Source organism: Takifugu rubripes, chromosome 19 (assembly GCF_901000725.2).
Source record: "Takifugu rubripes chromosome 19, fTakRub1.2, whole genome shotgun sequence".
Lineage (NCBI taxonomy): Eukaryota > Metazoa > Chordata > Actinopteri > Tetraodontiformes > Tetraodontidae > Takifugu > Takifugu rubripes.
The window spans coordinates 17,305,767-17,330,828 of record NC_042303.1 but is presented as its reverse complement, the minus strand read 5'-3'; the positions used below and the strand labels follow the sequence as shown (position 1 = coordinate 17,330,828).

The following is a 25,062-nucleotide window of genomic DNA, read 5'->3' as shown; positions in this document are numbered from 1 at the left end:
ACACTGCAGCATTTAATAATGAGAGCATGTAGTAGTATTATTATGTCTAGTCTTTCCTGTCTTGGCGTTCCTCCGTGCATTCGTGAACAGCTCGTTCAGCCACAGCCACTTACATCACTGTCATGCTAATTGGTGTGAATTCCGCTTTCAGGGAGAATCGTCGGGCTGCGTTTTTATGCCTGGCACATTTGAAAAGGATAATATTGCTGCAAATAACGCAACTAGTTCTCATTTAAATGATAATTTTGTGTTGCTGTGTGCTTTTTCCTGCATACAGGGAGCCTCAACAGAATAAATTGGGCATGTTACTGAAAACAAAGATCTAAGTTGAGGCTCCATTCAGGTTTGTCCAATTTAGGTCCACAGTCTTTCATCAGCTCTGGTTTGATGAATGAGAGGGGGACTCGGGCTGTGCGCGCTACTGTACGTCGATGCACCATCGGCGTGACAAATTGCTGTAGGCTCGGTGACTACGAAGAAGAGTAAACAGCCAGAGCTACCAGTGGTCCACGCAGCCCAAACCCTGCCTCACATATCATTCATCTTCATCTTCATGGAACCGTATGAGGAACGCACAATAAAGATGCTGGATGAGATCCCGCCTTAGGCTGGAGGGCCAGCTTGTTTTCCCACACGCCAGGCGTTCTCACCTGAGATCAGCACAGGCAGGTTCACCAGGTTCTGTTGCTCCACAACCCTGGACCAGAGAACACAATCGTGCTCATTGGAAAACTACCTTTGAAACACAAGGTAAGTGACGTAAATCTCTATGTTTCCCATTTATGCTTGCTGGACTCATCAGTGAGACGAGACGGTTCGGATGGTTTAGATCTGAGCGATGACATCATCTGTCTATTGTCCCAGAAAGATGACCCTTCATTCTTTTTAGGACTTACCGTATTCCCCTGTTTCTTCGCCTCATCTTACTCATTCTATTTCTTTAGTTCCCTTTTCCCGTTGCTATTTCCTCCTGTTTTCCCTCCTCTGGGTAGATCTGCATCCCTCTACCTTTTAAGCACCTCTGCTAGTTCGGTGTTTCCTGCTCTTCTGGACCTCCTGGACCTCCATCTCTCTGTCACTGCAGCTTGTCCCTTTTCTCTTCTGTAAGCCACTTGTCTTTCTTCTGCCTCTCTCCTTTTCTACAGCTCCTCCTCTGACCATCACCAGTGTAGATTCTTTTCCTCTGACTGTTTCCTTATGAAGGATTTTAACCCCTGTGTGTGTTTTTTTGTGTGTGTGTGAAAGCTCGTATGACTCTTTACAATATTGAAATCAGCTTCTTATCAAAGTTTATATTACCATAATTCCCACCTGCTGTATTTTAATATTGTGACATCCACAAAAACACAGAGATGAATGACGGATAAAGAATCTGCCAACACGATATTAGGAGAGAGCAAAGAAACACACATTTACTAGCAGAAACTCCATCACTTATCAACCTCTGTAGAAATATTCATGTCCTTTGTCATCGCTCGTGTTGTGTTTGCGCTACATGTTATCAGTTTGATGAAAAGATTTTTATTTGCTTCTGGTTTGTCTATTTGCATCCCTTCTTACATCAAGTTGAGGTAATTTGAGTTGTTTTGTATGTCGGGCTTGAGGAACATTGCATTATTCATGGGGAAATAAAAAAAGTAGTTTTGAAGCGCTGCAATGGAAAACACCATCAAGCGTGTTTGTCCTGAAGAAAACCTGCATCATTTTGTTGGAATTCTGAGACACTAGCAAACACACAGCTAAATCTGAGCCAATCACAGACACTGTTGCTTAGTAACAGTATTCTACAGACCTAGACACGTCTTCCTAATGCAAAAACAAACATTTGTATTCACGCCCCCAAATGAGACGTTCGCCGGGGGGCCGCGGTCGACGGCTGGACGGCCGATGCTGCAGGTTCTCTTCGGCCGGGTCGTCGCTGCAGCACACGTCCCTCGTCCGGCCCTCTGCGACACCACGAGTCTGATCTGAAGGCATGATTCCAGCTCAGGATTGCACTCAACAGGTGAGAGCCCCCAAACTTGTGATGGAAAAATCCGATTCTATCCTTCCCAAGATCTCTGCAGCTTTAGAGACAAGACAGAGAAAATCTGAGGACAGGTGGAGCAGAACACAGATATTCTCAATTAGAACTGCGTCATTGCCTCTAGATGGCATTGGATAAAATAGTATTTAGAAATGGACATTAAATGGGTTTATTTACCAGATAATCGCTGCCTGCAGGTTCCACAAAATGAGGTTAATTAGAACATCAGTGGAGAAATATAATGAAATAACAGTACTTGAATGAGAAACTCGAGATGTGTTGTGCTGAATGTCAATAATCCAGAGTGACTGATTTGGGATGGGCACAGGTTTTCTGTTTTTGTTTTTTATAACCTAAATAAAAGACAGAATCACCTTTAGCCACCAACAAAATCACACCAGCGAACGGCTTTTAAAAAATGTGGCATTAAAGTCCAAAAGTGCTGAGACAATTTTGAAGGAAGACAAAGGCTGTGACACCATTTAAAGCTGCACCACCTGCTGACTCCCAAAAAAAAAAGAAAGCAAAGGAGAGAGTAAATCCTGTATTTTAGCATCCAGATCCTTCCAACAATAAATGCCTCCAGTGTTCTAAACCTGCATTCATCGGGCAAAGGGGATGAGAACACCTCAATTACACTAAACTGTGAACGCTGAAAATGAAAATCTTTGATTAAGTTACTGTCAACTGCTCCAGAGACAACAAACCAAACAGCTCCAAAGCTGGAGTCTTTGTATTTTCCAGCACAACAGCTCCCATCTTCACTGCCATCTTCCATTTTTCTTATGTGCTGCACCCTAAAGGCCACAGAGGAGTTCGGCAGGGCTCTGCAGGAAGGCTCTGCAGGTCTCCAGAGGAAAAGCCTGGCTTTGCTATTGAACAGTCCAGGAAGTGCAGCCTTGAGCTGAGTCTCAGGCTATCGGCTCCTCGCTCCAGCTTCCAGTTGCAACTTTTCTGTGGTGGAGAAACGCGATAGCTTCTTCTCAGAATCTCCCAGCGCCATTTCTCGTCAGTGCCGCAGACGTCAATGTTTGAGGACATTTTAAAGAAACCGTTTGGAACAAAGAGGACGAAGACACAAAGGAGCTATTCTCAGGTTTACAGTGTGACTCCAGATCTGTTTAAAACACAACAGGTATTTTTATTTGGAAAGGACGGGGGTGCCAGATTTTACAATCCAGCAATCAATTTTCTTTCAAGCTTGACGCAAAGGAAAGTGCCGTGCTTTGCAATTGCACATAAATGAGGTGGTTTCATTTCTGCTGATAGTTGGAGAAGCACTTGTTCTAAAAGAGCGAGAGACATTTACTTTATAAGTACCGTAGTTATATTGTTCAGATGGAAATGTCACCGACTGCGTTCATGCTATAACTGCAATAAAGGATAAAGGATAAAAATAAGGGAATATTCTAGAGGCTTTTAACATTTGTGTGGAAAATGATGAGAGAATTGAAAGTATTGCAAGATTACATGTTCAAGACATGTAATCTAAAATCAAAGGTACATGAGGAAAGAAGCTGCTTCTTTAAGCGCCACATAAGAGAGAAAATAAAGTAACACAGCGATAAAATCCAACTAAATGTGCCAGCAGTGATTCTCAGAAATCCACACATACTTCCTGGGCCTTGAGCAAGCCACATTTTCCTTTCTTCTTGGTTTGTGATATTGAAACTGTCAAATCTAAACTTTCACCAGTCTGACAACACACCCTCCACCTGGGAGGATGTTCTGGAATTGCTTAAAAAGTGTTTATGGCTTTTGGGGTGTGCAGAGGGACCAGCTGTCAAAACAGAACCCATCAGCTTTGACTTTAAAAAGAAATTATCTCGCTCACACACGCGCACACATTCTGGGCATATTCAGCTGTGTAGGAAGATAAAGTGCCTCATAGTTTTGCTATCACAAGGCCTCGTTGACACTAAAGAGTGCACCGTGATTTGATCTCACCAGCTTTTATTTTTCAGATTTTAGGTTGCTGTTTTTCCTTGATTTTAAAACCTTGAGATCTGAACTTTAGTGATTCAGTGGAAATTCTGGAAGCTGGATGACCTGGAGCTAAAATGTCCCCTTCTCGACAGCTGTTAGCCTCTGCTGTCCCAGCTTCCTCTCTACCGTTCAGGTTTGGCTTTTTCTTTTTTTTAATTGCTCTGTTTCCTCCTCGCAGAGCATCACAAACGGACACCATGACAACAATTAGAATGGGTTCTCTTCTCTGTAGAAGAAAACAAGAGGTGCCCGAGACACTAAACTTTGTAATGAACCTGAAGGTCAAGTCAATGAAATCCTCAGAATATGTGGGCTCGTGTAAAAACCAAAGGTCCTTTTCATGACCGGTGCTCTGTTCTGTTGCCTTGCATCCATCAGGCTGCAACTGTCTTCATTTATAGGCCTGCAAGAAGTCAAGTCCAAGGTGAGTTCTCACAGTTTGAGGCACTGTGGCCCTTAGCAGTGATTTGTAGCTGCCACTATTCCCCTCTGCCGTCTGCCCACTTTTGTAAGGCCTTGGTCTGGCCTGTGGCACGAGGAGATCCAGAGGAGGTGTCAGGACGACTGATGGGCGGCTGGACCTTGACGCGAAATAATGAGACACGCGTGGGCAATGAGATTACAATGCTGCACGGGAAAATGCCGGTAAGGAGGGATTAGCGGAGCAGATTGGAGGACGAACCTTCACATACAAGTCCACAGATACCGAGAACCCGGCCGGAACAGATGGAGTAGACGTGACAGCTGTGTGATTTGATTTGAACACCCACTACTACTTACATCGTGTTCACGGCAAGAAAAACATCTGCCACCTCCCCAGGGCTACACGGGAACCAGCCGCATTGTTCCACATAATCAACCACTAATAGAGATTTCAGTGTTAAATGTGCGAAGGTGTGCCTTAGCACACGTGTGGAAGGTGGACTTGTCAACAGATGCATCCTGAGAACTGTAAATTTGGTGGCTGCTAAAAAGAAGCAGCGCGCGCAGACACAGTCCAGGCCCGTGATGAATGACGCTACGCTGAGACAATGGCCATGACCTTTACATATTGCATCATCTACGCGTTAATAATGCATGGCGTAGCACTTTGCTCAGTGCCATTACTATGTTTCATATTGAGAGTTGAGAAACAACAACAGTTCACTTCCCCCCTGCTTTTGCTTTCCAGTTTTGTCTGTCAACCAGAGCTTAAGGGGCTGTTTAAAAATTAATGAGCAGTGCTTGCACTGTAAATAACTGCTGGTAATGCACTGTGGGTTATTTGAAATGTAAAACCTACTGTCATACTTTGATTATCTATGTATCTGCCCTGAGCGTGGATTTGAGCGTGGATTTGAGCGTGGATGCAGCGTTCCGTGCAGTCTGGCTGCCGGCAGACTTATTAAGGCTCGCTGTCACTTGTGGGCTCGACTGTTCCCCAGAGTTGAGCAGCAGCAGGCTCACCGCAGCAGACTTTGGAGAGCACTTCATGTATATACCGGTACACAATGTGATGTAAGTCTGAGAAGGTAATTATTCCTCAGACCCAGTGGATTCGCCGAGGCAGCTGCTGGAAGTCTGTCACCTGGAAATTGTTTTCAAGGAGTCTAAAAGATCCATTCTTTAAAACCGCAAATAAAAAGCAGCTCTGTGCACTGACACCCCGAATGGGTCGGAAGAGCTCTTTCAGGACAAGTTTCCTACGTACAGAGAATAAAAAAGCCCCAGAACTTGGCCGTGGATCTGAGCGTCAGTCCTCGTTAGTGTTTTTCTGGATGCTTCCTTAAAGAAGCCCAACCTCCTGTCTTTATATTAGCGCGTGTAGCTACAGATAGCGGGCTCCTGCCCAGTGAATAATTAATTTGGGCAAATTGTGCTGCTATAATTTGAATCCCTGCCGCACCGCTCACCGGTCACCCTTATTCTATGTCGGGCTGGAAGTCTATTTTCTGCCCCATATCAATTTTTCATGTGCAGCCATTTGTCCTCAGGGGACGGATGTCATCCCCACAGTGGATGCTGTGTTTTCACCTGTCCCCATGGCGTTGACATTTCCTGGACACTGAGCGATGGGGAGGGAAAGACTCGGTTGTATTTATTACTTAAAAACTCGGCCTACTTCTCTTTGACATATTCATGTTTTTGAGCAACTGGGTTGCCAAAGAAAAGAATTTCTCCCATGTGCAGAGCCTGCGTCACCTCATCTCATCTGTTCAACCACCTTCTCTGTTTTACCAGAGGCAGCAATTGACCCGATTCAGCAACAGGAGTGGCTTCAGTGGTGCTTGATTATCAGCCTGCCTGATGAGGCTGGGCTCTGACGCCGCCCAGACGCAGTAATGTGAGGGACGCCTGCTCCAGATGCTCTTGCCCTTTAGAAGTCGCTCTGTGATGCAGCAGCTTGGCTCTCCCTCCCTGGAAGGCGCACTGGGATCGGTCCAGGCGGTTGCTGTTAATGAGATGGTCTCTCCTCCGTCACGCTGGTCTCTCTGCATATATGTTTCTTCATGAGATCATATATGAGGGCGAAGGAAGTGGGCCGACCAACAAACGCTGCTTCATCAATTCCGCCTCAACATCCCTCGCGAAGCTCCGCTTCCTGCCTTTGACCTTTTTTAAGGATTGATTATATGAAAAATAGTAACATTCATGACAGTCTGGGCTTGATTAATCACTCTTTTATCTAAATATTCATAATCAGAAGATAATGAATTTAGTGATTCTTCTACTTCTGCTTACAGATCTAAATGAATTCTCTATGCCAATATTATTTTCTATTTTTAGGAATTGTGCTTTAATTACTACTTTAAGTATAACTTAGAATGTATTATTTGCATTCCCAGAGGACGGATAGATGAACAGCTGGTGGACAAGCCTTTTACTTCCATATGGATGAAGATCTTCAGCAGGGCCAAACTGGAATTTAGAATAAAAGTGTCAGCATGACTAACTGAGCTTCACCTGCTGTTGATTGAACAGTAAAGGAGCTCAGTAAATGTATAGACATGATTAGGTTTAACAGGGATGTATGGACATGTATGAATGTGTGGCTTCATTCTCAAACCCTCGCTGATGTGATTTACATAATCATCACTTCCACTGGCTGTTAGAAAAGGTTCCGTTTAATGTGATCGGAATACGTTCCACATGACTCGCCTCCGCCTTCGAGAGGCTCATCATAAACTGAGATATCAAAACCATGCCGCCCAGTCTGGAAACACCAGGGCCCTGTATTAGCCACCTCTGTTTCTCCTGATGTTCACAACGTCGTGCCTGTGGTCAGATTAAAGTGGGTCAAAAAGAAAAGAAAACTATTTGCTTCCTTCCTTCACACATGAAGACCCCCCCCCATTCCCAGAAGAGACAATTAGAGGGAGAAACCTGCGTTGGCTCAGCAAGCAAATAATGTTCAGGAATACAATAATCCTGAATTGTGACTTAAGGCAGCAGCAGAAGCCGCCGCAGCCACATTTTCGAGACATCCGGCGATTAAAGCGGCGACAGCTGCAGTGCAATAACGCTCCACTCTATAATCACGGAACAAATGGGGGCAGGGAATCGTACCATCGCACCTTCATATTCCATCGCAGGTATGACAAAGCGTCCACGTGCTCACCTACAGCTTTTATATTCCAGAGAGGTGGAGTAAAGGCTGATATCAGCTTGAAGTTAAAGCAGGAGGGATCTCTTTTTCCGCCACTATTATATCCCAGAAAATGAAAGGCTGGTTCCCCTGTGAAGCAATTTGTTGGGGCAGCACATAAATTACACAGGTGAGATTGGGTGTCGCATCTCTGATTTCTCTGATTTGAAACGTTATCAGCAGCGAGCGGGACGAGACACAATGAGTCCTTGTGGCCGGCGGCTGTGTGGAGCTCATTAGGGGTTTTTACAAAAGAAGGGTGCAGCGAGCTCACAAAAGGGTGCAAACAGAGTTAGTGCATCGGAGAACGCCAGTTGGAAGGAGGCTGGTTTCCTGCTCAAATCTGTCTTTGGAGTCCCGAGAGTCTCCCAAAGAGATTCAAAAAGTGTCGCATCCGTTCAGCAACAATGACGATAGCGACGGTAAAAGCCCTGAGAAGATTCCGCTCCTCATAAGTCTGCATATTTTCGAAAGTGCAGACTTCAAGGACCAAATGACGGGTTGCCTTGAAATGCTCCAAAGTTCTGTTTTAAATATCTTTAAACAGATTATCTTCATACTTTGTACCTTCATCTGGCAGCTGCAGATTGAATTCCTGACAGCGTTCAGTCTCTTCAAGAAGGAATGTTTTTGTTTGCACCTAAAAAAACTCATTATTGAAGATAAACTGTTAATAAATCAGCAATCTTGGAAATGGCCGTGAACGGCCGCAGGAAACGTGAGAATCTCCCTCTTTTCTGTCTAAACACTGTAGTCTGTGTGTTCATCTCAGGTTTGCTGGGCTTTGATAGAATTAGTGTGTTTCTGAAATTGCTGAACCTGGCTTGGACATCTTTATTTATGGAGCACGTGTGTGTGTGTGTGTGTGTGTGTGTGTGTGTGTGTGTGTGTGTGCGTGTGTGTGTGTGTGTGTGTGTGTGTGTGTGTGTGTGTGTGCGTGTGTGCGTGTGTGTGTTACCAGTCTGCTTAGGGCAGAGAAAGCTCACATGAACTGCTGCCTCAGCAGCCACACCTGGCTGCCTGCTTTAAACCCTAATTGAAGAGAAGGAAAGTATAAAGAAAGAAAAGAGGCAGCAACCTCCTGCCAGTCCCAGGTCATTTACTCATCGATTTTTGTATCTAATTTGAAATCCATATTTATCTGAAGTTTTGCCTCAGCGAAGTCCTCTGTTGATCTGGTGGTGTAATGTCAGTGTGACGTAGCAGCCAGTTTTAAAATGCACCACACTGACTGTGTGTGTGCTTCAGCTGTGCTACAGATGTGCTTCAGATGTGCTTCAGTTGTGCTTCAGATGTGCTTCAGATGTGCTGCAGTTGTGCTTCAGATGATGGGTTGTGTTTATAAGATCTGTAAAGTTTGCAGAACGGCCACAAAACATGTTTGCAGGTCTGTTGCGTGCTTCTGCTGACTCAAACCAAGGACATGAAAATAAAAGAAAAGGAAAACGGGAGTAGAGTCCAATTTACAGGCACAATAACAAGTTCAGAGTGAGATGTTACAGGTGAGCGAGTACATCCTGAAGACGCACAATAGGGGACCTTTTTAAGGAACGCGGGTGATAATTGCACCTCAGACAGAACAAAAAAGTGGAGCCTACTTTTGGTCCCCATATTCAGGAATTTGGGGGCGGGGGGGGGACTGGCATTTCAAAATTTCAAGTCTCCAAGGTTCCTCGGGATGTGTGACTATGATGTAATAGCAATGTTTAGAACGATTAGAAGTGCTGTAACTAAATCAGAGCGCTTCCACATCGCTTGCTTCTGTGTGATTTTTGCTAAATGGATGTGATTATGCAAATCGCCTCATTACAGCAGGCGTCCAATGCTCTCATCGCAGCGGGGGAATGAGCACCCTACACATTGTTTAGGCCCACAAATAGCACCCGTAAACACAGTGTGATATTAGCAATACAGCTGCTTTCACTGCAGGGGAGCTGCCTATGTCACATGATCTCCGATACCGGTTAAACTTTCCCTCCAAACATCACCATAACAGAAGGGATTTATTCTAACTCGGTGACCTGCTGCTAACTTTGGATCTATGAATCATTTGCAGCTTCAAATAAGAGAGGTTTGGGCTGCTCTCATGGAGAAACGTTGCTGTTGACTCTGTGCGAGCCAATTAGGCTCAGCTGTGTCCATATCTGACCGGCTCTTTTTTATTCTGAATCATTATACACAACCTTTGAAAGAGCCCAACGTGTCACCGCAGGTACAAGCCTGGATGTTGGTGATATGAACTTAAATGTCTATAAATAGCCTCTGTGTATGCTTGCTAAGGGTGCACTAGCTGAGTGGTTGAAATTCCTCGAAAAGCCACTGCATTAAAGGGGGAAACCTTTGTGTTTGACAAGTGCAGAATACATTAGTTGGGGGAAATTCATGGCAAATTCAAGTCTATAATTAACAAATCAAAACTGTGAACATCACATGTTGTGACTTCCTGCTCACAACAAATAACAATTTATGGAACTTTCTGTAGGCTTCTTGTCAGTTTCATTATAGCTTCACAGGAGTTGCCTAGCTACCCACCTTGGCTGCTTTCCACTGCTCTTCCTGTTTGTAGCTAACTTGTACTTTAAGGTTAGTTGAAATGAGCCTCATTACATCCTGCTGTAGCAACAGCAGAACCAGGAAACGTGCTCTGAGTCTTCTCGAGCTTCACTTTTCAGAGTCTCTGCAGAAACATCAAGGTTGTTGTGCACTCGCCAGGCGAACGTTAACAATCGGTTCCCAGGTGACAAATCTGACGTTACTCAGCCAGGTTGTTCAATATCAGGAAGTTCATATGCTAATATTGGGAGTCCCAGTGGCTTACAGGCGGTAATTACATGAAATGAATACTTTAATTATGTAACGATTCTGATAACTGCACATTTGCCCTTGCTTGGGCTTGTCTTCCTGGATCCAGCTCATTCTCCACACATCATGAAACTGGAATCTCCCCGCCCCGCTTCCTTTCCTATTTTTGGCTGATGGGGTGGGATTTCACAGGGGAGTTGATTATATTGATAATGATGTGCACGCTGCTGGGGTCCCTTCAGCTGGGATCGGTGCTCACGGCCCCGCTCCCAGGAGCCATCCACCACAGCCATAATGACATTTTAGCCTCTCTGAGGCTTTAATGGCCACTAAATGAGAGGCGATGCTAAACTCCTCTGACAGAAAGAAACTTCATTTTCTGATTTGATTTGTCGTGTGTCGGTAAAACAGCTTTAGAATTTGTTGAGGAAGCGCAACTCCAATGTTAACAAAAGGCTCCAAGGGCATCTGCTTTGTGTGCTTTAATTATCCCAAATGCCTCTTTGTTTACCTTCTTTAATCTTTGTCTCTGTGTAATGTCTTTTTTTCATTTTTCTGAAATAGTTTTGTATCCAAAAATCAATTAAAGAACAAGGAAGGTTCAAAGTCACTCATTACCAGTGCTCAAAAGAGGAAAAGTACAAATCATTTAATCAGCAGTCCGACGGCAGAACCCTCAACACATTTATTCCGTTTATGAACATTTATGCAGACAGATTTGTGATAAACCAGAAAAACGGGCACCTTTATTCCAGAATATCCTCTATTTTCTTGGAACGACATCCCACAGCGCCTGAATAAAGTGATTTTTGTCCAGAAAATGTTGTGGATTCTGGCAACTTTGACATTCTTAATGGTGGTACGCTGCAGTTTGACTGCGGTGCAGCAGAACGCAGCAGCCAGGTCCTCTGACAAAGAGCTGCGGTTTTCTCCAGCATTGGCTTGTGTTTGTTCCTTGTGGACGGGCTGACGGCAACGCCGTGGTTGGATGTGTGCGACTCCTTCACAGGAGGTCAGAGACACAAGAACTTATAAGAATTGAGGGAAGAAGATGGATGGCTGTCTGGAACTTGATATATATTTCATATTTGCTTTTTATTCCACAAAAACCTGAGGCAAATACAACCCAAATGGTTCTCCACAACCTTTAGAATGCTAAAGCCCTGGCTGCCAATTACTGTGCAGATTTCTACCTAACGATGTACATACATACACCTTCAACCCTGATTTATTTTCACCAAAGAAATCTTCTACATCAGGATTTTCTGCCATTTAGTCCCAGTTTTTAGACGGCTGTTGCAAACTAAACGAGATGTAAATATGAAATCGAATTTGGTTCCCTGGTGACTTAATAGTACTGCAAAGTTTTACAGGGTTTCAAAAAGACTTGAGTTTTCCTGCACTCTTCGGTCTTAAAGTGTCAGACTGGTTTCCACACAAATATTTGGTATTAAATGAAGAATATTTTTATGTCCTTGGTGTTTTCTTTCTCGGTTAACTGAATTTGAAATCTCACTTTTAAGGGCAACACTATTTATCCAAATCCCAAAGAAACACATTAATAACATTGTTTGAAAGGGTCTGAGGAGGGTGTCAGCAACAATTTGACAACTTGATTGGAAACTGTTGCTCATCAATAATGCTAAATTTACATCCTTTAAAAAAAAGCTAAATAATGTATAATAATGCAAAGTGCACGCGCCAGCAGAGCTTCTATAGAAGGCATGATGAAGAGGGACCAGCTGGGAAATGTTTAATGCAAGAAGGGGTGGTCTGAGTGTGGCTGTCCTTTATTGGTGGGTAGAAAAAACACAGAGACGCACTTTGGAGTTGGCTGCTGGACTCGGACACGCAGGACCGCGGTTCGACGCGCTCAGCCTCTCGTGTCCTGCTGCTCGTCTCTCTTCTCCTGCACAGGTAGGACATGCGTCAAAGTTGTCGCGCTTTGCGGTTGAATATTGTGGAATATTTGCTCCGTTCCCTGTGACTCGCGTTCCCGCACATCGCCGCGCACCGATCCCTCCGCGCGTCTCCGCACACACGCTCACGGTTATCACCGCAGAGAGCGATTTCAGGCTGGCATCTTCTAGTTCGGCCAACCGTTTGGTCACGCATCCCCATTTTGCAGCATTTCCAGGAAACTTGTGGAGACAACAGTGTTCCCTCCACTCAGTGGAAGCGTCGTGTTCCGGGCAGGTTTGGAGCCGTGAGCATCCGCTCGCCATGACAAGGAATTAGTGCAAGAATGGTGGTTTGTTTGTTTGTTTGTTTGCTTTTAAAAGCTGTAATCATTTTCAGAGGATCAGGTGAAAGACACCTGCAACATGACACCACAGATGGAGTCTGGAAGCTCCCTGAAAGTGTTTTTAATTGAATCTCAGAATCTCTAGTGTTCTATAGTGAAGATGTCAATCATCTTTGAACAATACATTCTAACCACAGAGCATAAAACTAAAATAATCTCGATATGACGTTCTGTGATTATGTTGTATTTGCATGTGTTTTGATTCAATCACATAGTTCCAGGGTGTGTGTTGGTGTGTGTTATGAGAGGCCCTCAGCATATTATCACACCCTCCTTCTAATGGACCTACACTAAACACTCCACGATCGAAGCCCTCTGTCGCAGAGGCCAGTGAAATCATGATTAATTTCCCTCTTTGAAGCCTAATTTCCAGAGCACTGACTTGTCATGTTCATGTCAATTAGTCTCAGGATTGTGATCTTTAATATATTTAGGTTCCTCGTGCCCTTCTTGTCTCTTAACAAGAGAAAACAGAGACTTCAGCTGCCTCACCAACACTACTGATGAAAAATTATGGAACAAATGAGCAGTTAAAAATCTTTAATCTGTGTGTGTGCGCGCGTGTGTGTGTGTGTTTGCAGGGCTTATAGTCTCACATTTCCCGGGCTCAGTCAGTCTGCACAGGTAGTGTGAGCTGCAGGCTAATCTTCACAGGGATGATAGAGATAACAGTGATGTATGAAGGTTTAACACCCAGAGCTGACTGTTGTCTCGCTGAGGTCAGCTCTGGGATACAGAGGAGTCCTTCAGCCGGCTCCTCTCCCGCCTGCACGGACCTGGCAGGTGGACACGGCCAGGGGCCGCCTCCGTGGTCCCAGCCGGCAGGAGTCTAGAATGACGGATGAGCGGTTCCCCTTCAGACATCTGTCAGTCGCGTCCGCACTCTAATTTAAATACTTAATAGGCAGCCTTGGTGGTTACATCAGACCATTTTATGTCCACTGAGATATCATTTAAATATCTGCTAAAGATGCACTCGGTTTGATACAACATACATGGTGGAGCCAACATCTGGCGGGGTGGATACAGTCTCACCCCCAGAGCTGGTTTCTGTAGTTTTGTGCACGTGTTGAACGTGCTGTCTCCATGTTGGACTGCCAAGGGGAAATCCAGAGGTTTTTGTCCACAATAATGTCAGTTGAGCCCACGTTACTGGGTTTGAACTCCATTATACCTTCTGAAATGCAGAATAAATTGAAATATGCAGTGTTATCTATGTCAGAGCGTGCTCCGGAATATTAATATTGTGTGTGCTCGTTATTCTTTCACATCAAGTCTTGGTTTTAATCACATCCACAGTGACGGTCTGTGATATACGTTAATAAATGATACAATATTACTGACATTATGGATTATGGATGTTTCATTTGTGTATTTTAGTTCTGGTTTGAACGGTTGAGAGGCAGCATGTCATTCAGTACATGTAATTAACCTGTGAGCTCACTGGGCTGCTAATGACATTGTGAAATGTGTTGATTATATTAAGCAGATGTGCACAATCAAAGCGTTACATTTTCCAGTGTTCCTCTGTTTCCCTGCTGCATCCACGCTGGATGTCATGTATTCCATAATTGGCGCATATAACATGAAAACAAAGTAAAATGTGATGCAAAAAAAAAAGAAGCATGCAAATAATCAGCTGTCAGCATTTCATGGCATCAAATAAAATGAACCATTTAAGCCACGAATGAAGGTAAAAATACGTATTGTCCTGACATTTGCCTCTTCACCTCGAGACTCTTAAAAAAACAGTACCGGCCCATTTATATTCATCATTGATATCCTCTCTGTTTTAGTTTATAAAAAAACAACTGAAAAACCTTCTCCTAAAAACCCTGCAGTGGTCATAAGAGCTAAATCACAATGTTAGAAAAACACCTCTGTGCTCCTGAAATCTGCAGGTCATCTGTGTGATTTAGTGCATCCAGGACTGGATGGAGGAATATAGATCCGTGGGACCCGATCACTCCTAAGCAACCCTGCAGGCTCTGGATTAGACGTCATTTTTCTGTATTGGGAATGACCCTTCGGTCACGGGGGCTCCGCGTGGTCATTTCATGAGAGAATGCACACCGGAGACGGAATACATTATTTGATATGGTCAATTCATTTCATTGTTGTCAGTTGATGATTAATCCAGGGAGGAAGTGTGATTATGGCTGTGGGATTGCTTGTCTGCTGCCTGTCAGCAGGGACGGTCTGATATATGAGGCGTCATTTAAAGAGACACAGCGGTCTAATAAGTAGATTAAAAATGGTGCTATTAAACACCCGTCTGATGGCAATCTAATAGTTAATTAATAGGTCTGACTGTTTATATTGCAGCCTTTTATGCCCATAGAAATCCTCTCTGTATTCTGGGGCTTCACAGCTTCAGTTAATGTATTTGTCTGCACAGTAATTGCTGAATTCCTAAAGCTCTAATCTCTTTCTTTGTGTGTCTCAGTGAATCTGCAGTGCTCTCAAAATGAAATAATGATTAGTTCATAAATCAGCGCAAAGGTTTATTGATCTAGAATGATAAAGTCTCTTGTAGCATGCAGCACATTGGCTCCTGTAGAAACGCTGCGTAATTGTGACAGCAAAGTAAATATCTACACATATTTGTCAGTAATGGCTGTCAAAAACCCATCTACCCTTCATTAGCCCGGGTCAATACTGCAGTAGAGATTTTTCAACATTCCGATAATGGCGGCGGAGACGGATGTAGAGCGCGCTGCTCCGGAGCTGCAGAAGTCCGCCGAGACCGGGAGAGGTTGTGATTTGGAGAGCGACACTGCGGGAGGCCAGAAAAACAGGACAGAGTGGTGACCTTTACTCTCTGATGGAGCCTGACAGCCGCTTGATGGAGGCACCGCAGCCTGGATAATGTTAAATTATAGCTGACAAGGAGCTGCGAGGAAGCCATAAAGCTGAAGGAGGAACATTGGAATAAGTGAAGACACCAGGGCAGCAGCCGTGCAGAAGGAAAACAGGAACGCTGGCTGAAGTTCTTCATGTCGTCCGTTGAGTTGAGGGCCGCAGCCTGGTCGACCTGTCCGACCTGGCGCAACATGGAACACGCTCGCATCTTTGGTTTGATTTGTTCTGTGCTTTTCTCAGCAGAATTGTTACCTCTGGGTGATCTGCCTTTGTCTAATGCTCCTTGGCAGAAGAAGCCGGTCTTATGAATAAATCAGAGCCGTCACTTTCTCTCCTTTGAAGGATGGCGAATAGAATTACGGCGTGCCGTACCACCCTGAACCGGAGCCCGCTTTCATCTTTTTGCCCTCTCGTGAGCTAAAAATAGAGCAAAGCAGTAAAGCGTTGTCTACTGGCTGCGCCGGCGCATTTCATGAATTATTCGCATTTCTGTATTTTTACAACAGTTTTTAGAATCCAAAATTAATGAGAAGCCGTTGTTGAAGTTGTGGCTCCAGGAGCAGCAGCTATTTCAATCAGCGGATCACGTCCTGTCCTTGAACTTCTCTCTGATTTAATGCGCTAAACTTTCCAAGAATTTCAAGATGAAAGTTTTCAGGAATGACATTGTAAAGGAAACAGTTGTTGGTTTTTTATTTTTGCTGCCCTGCATATAAAAAGCCGTTAACGATTTTTACCATCACGTGTCTTCTACGTGGAAGCAGCTGCAGGTTTTAAGGTCCTGTTAGACCGGTCCTGATGTTACGTTGGGGGCACTTGCGGCCGACTCTGAACACATGGTCTTGGCTTTGGCGGGGCACTCGGTGGACCTTCTTCCCTGATGGCTTTTCCCCATGAATATTAAATACAACAGTAACATTTGGGTGCAGCATGGTTATGAATTCAAATAGGAAAACCGAGTTGTTTACGCCGACTTCACAAAGTAGATCCTTGGCGTGAGTGAAAACATCTCGGAGCACTGCTGTGAATTTATTACAAACCAGGTTTTCAGACAGAGTCTGAGGATTGAAGATGACAGGATTAAATCTCAGGAAGGAGATGGCAGCCGGGATTATGCTCTTCTAACAAATCCTCAGTTGCCGCTGTTCTTCGGCTTCTACATTAAAAGTTGGGCAACACCTGCACAACGCTGATAGAAAGTCGGTGTGATCCTTTTCCACTTTTGCTGTCTGGAAGAAGATGCACGACACTCCTTTGCTGTCTGGAATGTGTCTCTGTGTGTGGAAGCGCTTGGTGAAAAATCCATTTTGTTGCCAATCAGCCACCGTAGATTTCCTGGTGCTCTCAATAAAGGCCCATTATTCCACAGACGGATGCGCTCGCCCTTGTGTCTCTCTTTTCCTCTTCCTAAATGGCAGAATACCTGATGACCCCACAGCAGTTTAAGCAATCATGCAAAGGTTTTTAATTTTTTTTGCAGCATTAGGAGCCATATCTGGCTTTGGAAACAGAATGTGTGGTTTCAGTGGACCCACGCTCCGCCAGTTCCACCGAGAAGCCCACAATCAATATTCCTAATTACACCTTAAAGCCAACAATGTTGAATTCAATCCTCCCACTTGACTCTGGCATCGGTGCAGCTCTCTGCTCACCGCTGCCTTGCCTCAATCTTTTTGTTTCCAGCCGCAGGAATACAGTAAGTTAGTGGAAATTACTTTCTGTCTGGCACCTCCATCCATCAAACCCTGTCTCACTTCCTATCTGATGTTGACGAATGATGCGAGTGCATGTGATGTTTCATGAATTCATGGGCTTGTTGACGCTTGACGCATCAAGGCCTATTTTTAAACTCCATTCACCCACGATTGGCACTGATTGAGAATGACACCGGAGAGCGATTTCGATTACATGTTAGCATTTATCTGGACATCACCCAGTTCCTTAAATAAGAATATGCAAACACTTAAATATGTGAATATATGTGTGGGAGCTGGTGCTGTGCATGCATTGGGGCCATATTATTCCATCCTGACAGATGATATGACTGTTAGTCACCTCACCACTGGGGTGTGGTAGCATCTCACCTTTAGCTCGAGCGTGACGTCAGAACCAGAGTCGGCAGTAACACCCGAACATTTGATGGTTCACATAAATGCTTCCTCCTCAGACCTCTCTGAGCACGTGTGGAACACGATACGCTACACTGGAAAAATGAGTGGATGCTAAGAGCATAATGAGAACTTCCTTGCTATTAAGCCCAGTTTCCAAACCCATCTCTTATAATCTACAGAGAAGCATAAATGTGCACCTTGCCAGCCTGCAGCGTGATTAATGCACTGCACACAGAAATGGATTTGCGATGAAGCAGTCATGTGATGAGCTGCTTACACTCGCAATAAACCTGCACCTCCGCAATACTGCAGCTCCCTCTGCGTTCATGTCAGCGTTTGCATGGCAAATATTCGCAGTGTTGGATGCGTGTGACCACGGGGAATTATCCGTGACACAGACGTTGGCGCTGTAATGAGTGTTTTCAGAGCCCGTGGTGCTCACCTCTCTTTCTGGAGAAGGTAGGATGGTCAAAGGTGTGTGTGGCTGCTTTTGGTGTGTATCCCTGCGGCCTGGCTGGGCTCTGTTCACTACCCTGCATCACTGTCAGTTCTTTGACCCTGTAACTCCCCCCAATTCCCTCCAGACTGCAGTCCACCTCCCAGCATTGCTCCGCAACATATTGTTTCAGTCAGTCCTTATTTTTAATTCTTATTTTAATTTGCACAAAGTAAATTAGCTCAAGCCATCCGTGACCATTCCGGACCTTTGACACTGTCCCTTTTTTACCACGTTGACTGACTTTGAATTGATTGAGCTTTATCTCCATGACCACGGGGCTTTAGCTCCTTGTTGCGCCTCCTGCAGAAGAAGCCTCAGCAAGCAGGGATTTATCAGTATTTTTGCCCTTAATAGCACGGTGGCATAGAAACCAGTTGGAAGGTCTCATGTATGAGGAGTGTGCTCATCCCTCAGCCTGACTGCTGTGCATTGTGATTTCATTTCCCACAGGAATGTTCTTACATTTCGTCCCAGAGCAAAATTGTGTTAAACTCAAATAGCTATTTCCTCTAAATAGAAAACATGTCCTGAAGATGCAGTGGTATTGCTGTGCATCCACACCACAGCTATTCTTTCATCAACAAATATAGATTGTTATTTGGTCAAACAATAACCGGACCTGGGTTGTAGCAATTTTTGGTGAAATTTAAGTCTTAAGTGAGTTAGAAGCCAAACTAGAAAATAAAACCCACAATATCCTAATATTTCTAAGAGAAAAGCTGCTGCTGGACTCGACCTGGTCATGATTGGATTAGATGGGGGCTTTCTGTCATGTGCTTTTGTTTGGAGGGAGAAGGCAGGCGGGCGCGTGGCTTCACCTGTGATGAGTGAAGCCCCGACCTGCCCGATGGTGGAGGATGGATGGCTTCAAACTACAAGGTCCAAGAGAAATGTGCCCGCTGCGCCGTCCGGGAATAGTGAGGAAATGATTCATTTTCAGCATCACTTCACCCAGGATGATCTCATTACTTTTCGTGAGTGGACGGTCCCCCGGATGAGAACGTGGCGGTCCCGCAGAGTCGAGGCAGAGCCTGGCATGTGCGCCATCACACGTCACCTCTGGCACGGCGAATAGAGACAATATTATACAACCATCGCGACACATCCCTTAGGGGAAAGATGAATCGTCTGTGCCGACAGAAACACACCCAGTGGTGAGCGGTGACCGTCTGTTTAACCATTTCTGTTGTTCTTGGTCTGCGATTCATTATTATTCATCATTTCCAATGTTTGATAAGATGTAGTCTAATTAAAGCATGAATATAGGACTGAATAATCAAAATCTGATAACCGGTTTTGAACATGGATATCAGGAGCGTGTCACACCTCCGTGTGCGCTAATTAAAATGAGGTAAGACTCGATATCTGAGCGATGCGGCAGCACGCCTCCTGTTTTAGCTCGCTCAGAATCCCTGCGTACCTTCTTAGAAGAAACGGGAAAGATTAAACACGTATAATACATTACATTTCTAGACTCAAAAATCAAGATAAAAGCTTTGCTTATATATATGTATTTATGTATGTTTAAGCACCACAAGTACGGCTTTTGAACTTGTTGGGCATCTTCGACTGCATGCACAAGTAAAAGTGTATCATTCAGCCTTTCTTATTAGCCTAGTGTGTCCTTTTAGAGTTATTCTGCATTAACTTGAGCTCATGTTTGTACTTTAAAAGAGGAACATCATGTTTTAATGAGGACAGGTCACCTTTTTTACCCCCAAAATCAAGCGTGCTGCCTAAATTACTGGTGGACATTCTGAAGTGTCCTCATTAAGTCTCCGTTTGGAACGCGTGTTAATAATATTCAGTTTTTCAAATGTCAGTGTTCCAAACAAGTGCTTCATTAGTTGTCTTTCATATTAAACCCTGAGATGTTGACGGTGGCCTGCTCTCACATGACCCTCACAAACCAACACCTGGTTTGTTTAACCCACTCACCTTTCTTTTTATTGCCCTTAATTTTAAAAAGTCTTTCATTTTTGGTAGTCCCCATTGTGCCACTGATACCAGTACTGACAACCTCTTGATCCCAACCTCTTTTGGTCCGTTCAACCTGTTTCCTTTGTAAAAAAAAAAAAAAAAACTAATTTCTTTTTTTGCTATGGACTGCACCTTTTATACATTTTTATGCACAATTCTAAGAGGGTTTGAGTGAAAATTGACCTTCCAGCATAGAGCAGCCAGATGGAGAAGCAGCACAGACACAGAATACACTGTCGGAACATTTTTACACCCTGAATACAGATGCAATTCTTGGAATAAAAACATGTAAGGGAGTCAAAGTTGGCTGTGACACGCCCACCCTCACTCCTTACACTGACTGTGTATTGATCCGGATTCTTATGTACTCTTAATTAATTGCTGTATTTGTGGGGTCCACATGCGTAAGAAGACAGCTGAAAATCCCACGAGGCTGTTTGTGTGTTGAATCAGTTGACTGCGCCATGTTGGCTTTGCCAAGGTTGCATATATTGCTTTAAAGGGGTGACGTGCTCTCTGCTGACGCTGCCCTTGATGTCTCTGAAGCGACATGGATAAGAAGGTAAGACTCAGCAGACCCTGCTGTAAATACCTGAGGGCTTTTCCCTCTCAAAGGGACGCGTAATCACAGTTCTTTGATTAGCAATGTTTCTCTTTCTAGTTCCAGAGTGATTGGGCAGCATTTTGTACAGCACTGGACAGAATGGTCCCAGTTCTGAACTACAAGGAAGTGGTTCTGCTCGGTCTTTAACAGCTGCCTACCACTAGGGGGTGATCAAGCAGCTTCGGAAAATCCCTGAAGATCTACATGCTAATTTGTGTAACAGCAATTGATCGATTACATTGATCAGTATCTCCATCCTAGAAAAGTGTGTTTTTGGTTTTAACCAGTTTTACAACAGGAGCAGAAGGGGAGCATGTGGCGATGTTTGGATGTTCCTGTTTTCCCTTCTATGCAAATGTTCAGCCACCGGAGAAAAACGGCAGCAGACCAGTTTTAAAAAAGAACTGAATGAAGCAGACAGAAATGTACCAGAAACGTGGGAGATGTCACACCTCCGTGCCTCGGATGTAAGAACACACACAAGTACTGACCCATTTCTGGCCCATTTTCCATCTCCAGTTTGACAGATCCATTCCAGGATCCAACCAAATCATGTGATCCTACAAGAAATGTGGTATTTTTATTCCAACACATCAGTGAATGATGTTTTTTTGATGTTGATTTTGAGAGATTGTCTTTGATCCCTTTTTCTGTGATCCCGACATCACCGAGGTGCCTCCTCTCCCCCCCCTGAACCCCAGCAGAGACAGAAGGCAGGCCACGGAGCCCGGCTGTGGGAGCTGAATGGGATTTGGGAATTTGGCACTCCATTATTCATTCTGAAACGAGCGTCCCACTGAACGCCTCCCTGAGTTTATCTTAATCTGGACAGATGAAGTCACAGTCGTGTTTGTCACTTTTATAGCCATTGTAATCACACTTCCATCAGCCATTACTGGCGATGTCAGAATTCCTGACGACCTAAAGATGTTTATTTATAGCTTATCAAGTGGAATCACGATGAATTGATTTGCTCTGGAAATAAATAAATACTGTTAAACATTTAAGTCTCGTTGTGGAGGTTGTCTCAAACTTTCCACACTGGAAGAGAGACAAGGAAGTTAAATCATATTTTTCCGATCTGACATTTATCATATGGCTCCGTGCACACGTCGGCTTAGTATTTAAAGTGACAAGTCCTTTTGATAAATCTATCTTGCATATACAGCTGGTCAAAGATGTTCTAATACTCCTGAGCGTCTGCTAAAATCTATGCATGTCCGGGGAGATAAGAATTTCATTATGCTCCCAAGGACTATAAAAGTCAAATGGGAATTGGGCTCAGATGGTTTGTCTCTGCATCTCAATGATTTTGTACACACAACTCTCCTTTTGTTTCCTTTCCTTCTTCTTGAGAACTATTTGCCTTTTATGCCCTGCGTTCAATGTAAAGCCAGGTTGTCACTTGAGACAAAGTTTGTTTTTTACCTACCCGGAAAAATCTGCTTCATTAACTCTAATGGGGTCCGGAAGATGCTGTGATTCTGGAAAATGATTCCTTGATATTCATAAATTTGTCACATTTGCAACATATGTGCTGATGTAATAACCAACAACGTGGGTTCGATGGACAAGGAACAGACGCCACAGATTAAAGGGGCCTGGTTAGGGAAATAAAATCCCTGATTTGTGTTGTGTACAACGTAATCCTCGTTATCAGCTTCAGATAGGAGCAAAAGTGGAGCCATTTTTAGTGAACAGAAACAATTTCCCTGACAACCCCTCAGCGAGGCGTTCCAGCTAAGAGAAGCCAGGATCTTAATGAGTTGAGGACTTTAATTGTGAGGACGTCTTTGTTTCTATTTAAGTGCAGTGTGAGGAGGACAGAGGCTCGCTCTGGTGAAGCTCTGTGACAGGATGTCTTTTATTTCCTCAAAGTTTAGACAGTGAATTGATACATTTTGCTTGTTTATGCTCCGACTCTTCTTGGTCCTGAGAGAACTTTATCTGTGGATGGATAAAATGTTTTTCAACGGTCACCAAGAATTAAAAGGGATTTGCTGCGACATTCAAATTATTATTTGTTCATGCACAACCCAGATTCAGGGCTGTTTGCACACCAAAAGGCTTTTAATTTGCTGAAAAGTAAAGCAGCAGCAGCAGAAAGAAAAAGTGGTGTTAGTTAAGGATTCTGATTCAACACATCCCCCATAAGCAGCGTTAGTGCTGCACTTCTGAGCCACGGGGCTGTCGTTCCGAGGGGCCGTCGTTCCGAGGGGCCGTCGTTCCGAGGGGCTGTCGTTCCGAGGGGCTGTCGTTCCCTTTGGCTTGAATGGCTGACTGCAGCTGTTAGCAGTTTTAACTGCTTTACTGAATTAATTCAGCATCTGTTTCCTTATCCAAATCCACACTCCTCATCCAGAAAGTCCCTTTAAATTCCAAAGATTTAAACAAACCAAGAAAGTGGAGAGCAAACACATTTTGTGTCTATGGATGATGTCCTCAGTCATGTACTGGCACCTTCCAGATGCCCTTTAAATGAATGGATTTGGTCTCCTCCCAGTCAATGATGTGGAATTCTCTTTTATAATGTTCCAGCAGGAAAGCTTTAACGCCATTATTTCTATCCTGCTGATCTTCCTCAACAAGATTTAGAGCACAAATTCCACTTTTTTCTATCAATACTATCGATAACATTCCATTGCAATTGATGAAATGCTGTCATTAAAGATTAGACATTTCCATTTTGTTCATGGAACATCTCAACAAAGGAAAAAGTCAGACAATCCCAGGATCTGATTCCAGTCAGGAGGACTCTTCAGATGGAATATAATGAAGCTGTGTAACTTCTGGAGGTCTCTAACACTTTGGGATGATAACCTTTTGAAGTGCTACAGGATATATAACCTCTGGAAACACAGTCGTGTGTTGACCATTAACTCTGATGCATGTTAAAATCTCTTGAGGTTTCAAACTCACAGACAGGCTTAAATATTTAATTTTGGAGGAAATCCCAATGATACCTTTTTAAAGTTTCAACAGCATTTCCAGGCACATCTTCTGTTTTCTGTCTCTTTTGTTGTAGATTGTGTTTATTTGAGCTGCCAGTCACAAAAGGACAACTGCTTGCTTTCAGAATGAGTGACCTAACCTCTCAGGTGACTTGTCATGTCACCTGTCATCAGATTGTTGGAGGATTTAAAAGTGTCAGGTTTTACAAGATCTCCACTTTAAACAAGCAGGCTCATGGTAAAGGTCACCGACACTTCAGACCTACAAACCCCAATTACATGACTGGGATGGTAGAAATGTTATCAGAGAAATAAAAGTGCACCTGCTTTCCAAACTGGATGCCACAGACCAATGTTCTTGGGGGGGTGGTTCCTTCCAGTGTGGACGACCTTTAAATCCACACAGGATGCGTTTACTTCCCTCTCACCTGTGTCTTATCGCAAGATTCTTCCTCTTTTTTTTCTTTCACTTCAATTTATGGGAAGAAAATGAAGAGCTGTGGAGTTTTAGTGGCTACCTACTCCTCCCTGGCTTGTTTCGGTCCCTTTTCCACAGCTAATAATGGCAAATTCAGCAAAGGCAAATCCAAGTGCAAAAGCACTTCGCCACAGTGTAGTCCATTTCATGAATGACTTATCATGGACAGGCCAGAACCAGAACACCAGAACCATGGAAACTGTTGCTGACGAGAGCACGTTGACTGTTTGGGACTTCTTTCGCTTCTGCCAACATAGCAGCTAGCTAGCGGCCAGCAACGTTGATGATAGCGAGAGTCAAGTGGTGTCCCGTTTCATAGGGGACTGCTGTGTTGCCTCTGCCACACCCTATTGAGGGACAAGTGTAGACCAAGGGGAAGGGGGGTAAAAAGGGGTATTGGGATTCAGCCCAAGTCCTAAACTCATTTATTTCAGACCGTCTGACTCACGTCTGCAGACTGGTTCCAAACCTTGCCTTCCCTGTGACTTTCATACACCAGCTCCACAAAGACCAATGGGGATGCAAGAAAAGAGCAAGGGAGTGATAACGGCATCAGACATGCAGATAAAACCCCATATGGGCACGGTAACGAGCTCAGAAAGTGATCTTTTAAGACTCTTTTGGTCTGAGCTTGGCAAGACTGGCAGTTCACCAGAGGGGCCGCAATCATGCAAGCTCTGTCCGCAGCCTTAGATGTGCATTCATTTGCAGTATTCTCCTCTTATTAGTCTATAATTTTTCTCATTCTTTACGATTCTGACTACGCCATATTGTACAGTGTTAAAGTTATGGCCTGCGAATGAACTCGGCTTGTTACCATAGTCTAAATAAAC

General features: G+C 44.1%; 1 protein-coding gene across 3 annotated transcripts in view; it reads left to right on the top strand.

The window, feature by feature from the left end:
• Window positions 1-12,210: 12,210 nt before the first annotated feature.
• Window positions 12,211-25,062, top strand: part of cntn6 (contactin 6) — a 47,933-nt gene continuing 35,081 nt past the window's right edge. For 2 of the 3 annotated variants that reach the window (XM_029827229.1, XM_003973737.3), the window contains exon 1: window positions 12,211-12,356. The gene's annotated coding sequence lies outside the window, so the exon portion shown is untranslated. The remainder of the gene's footprint in view (window positions 12,357-25,062) is intronic. The other variant, XM_029827228.1, reaches the window with a different exon arrangement.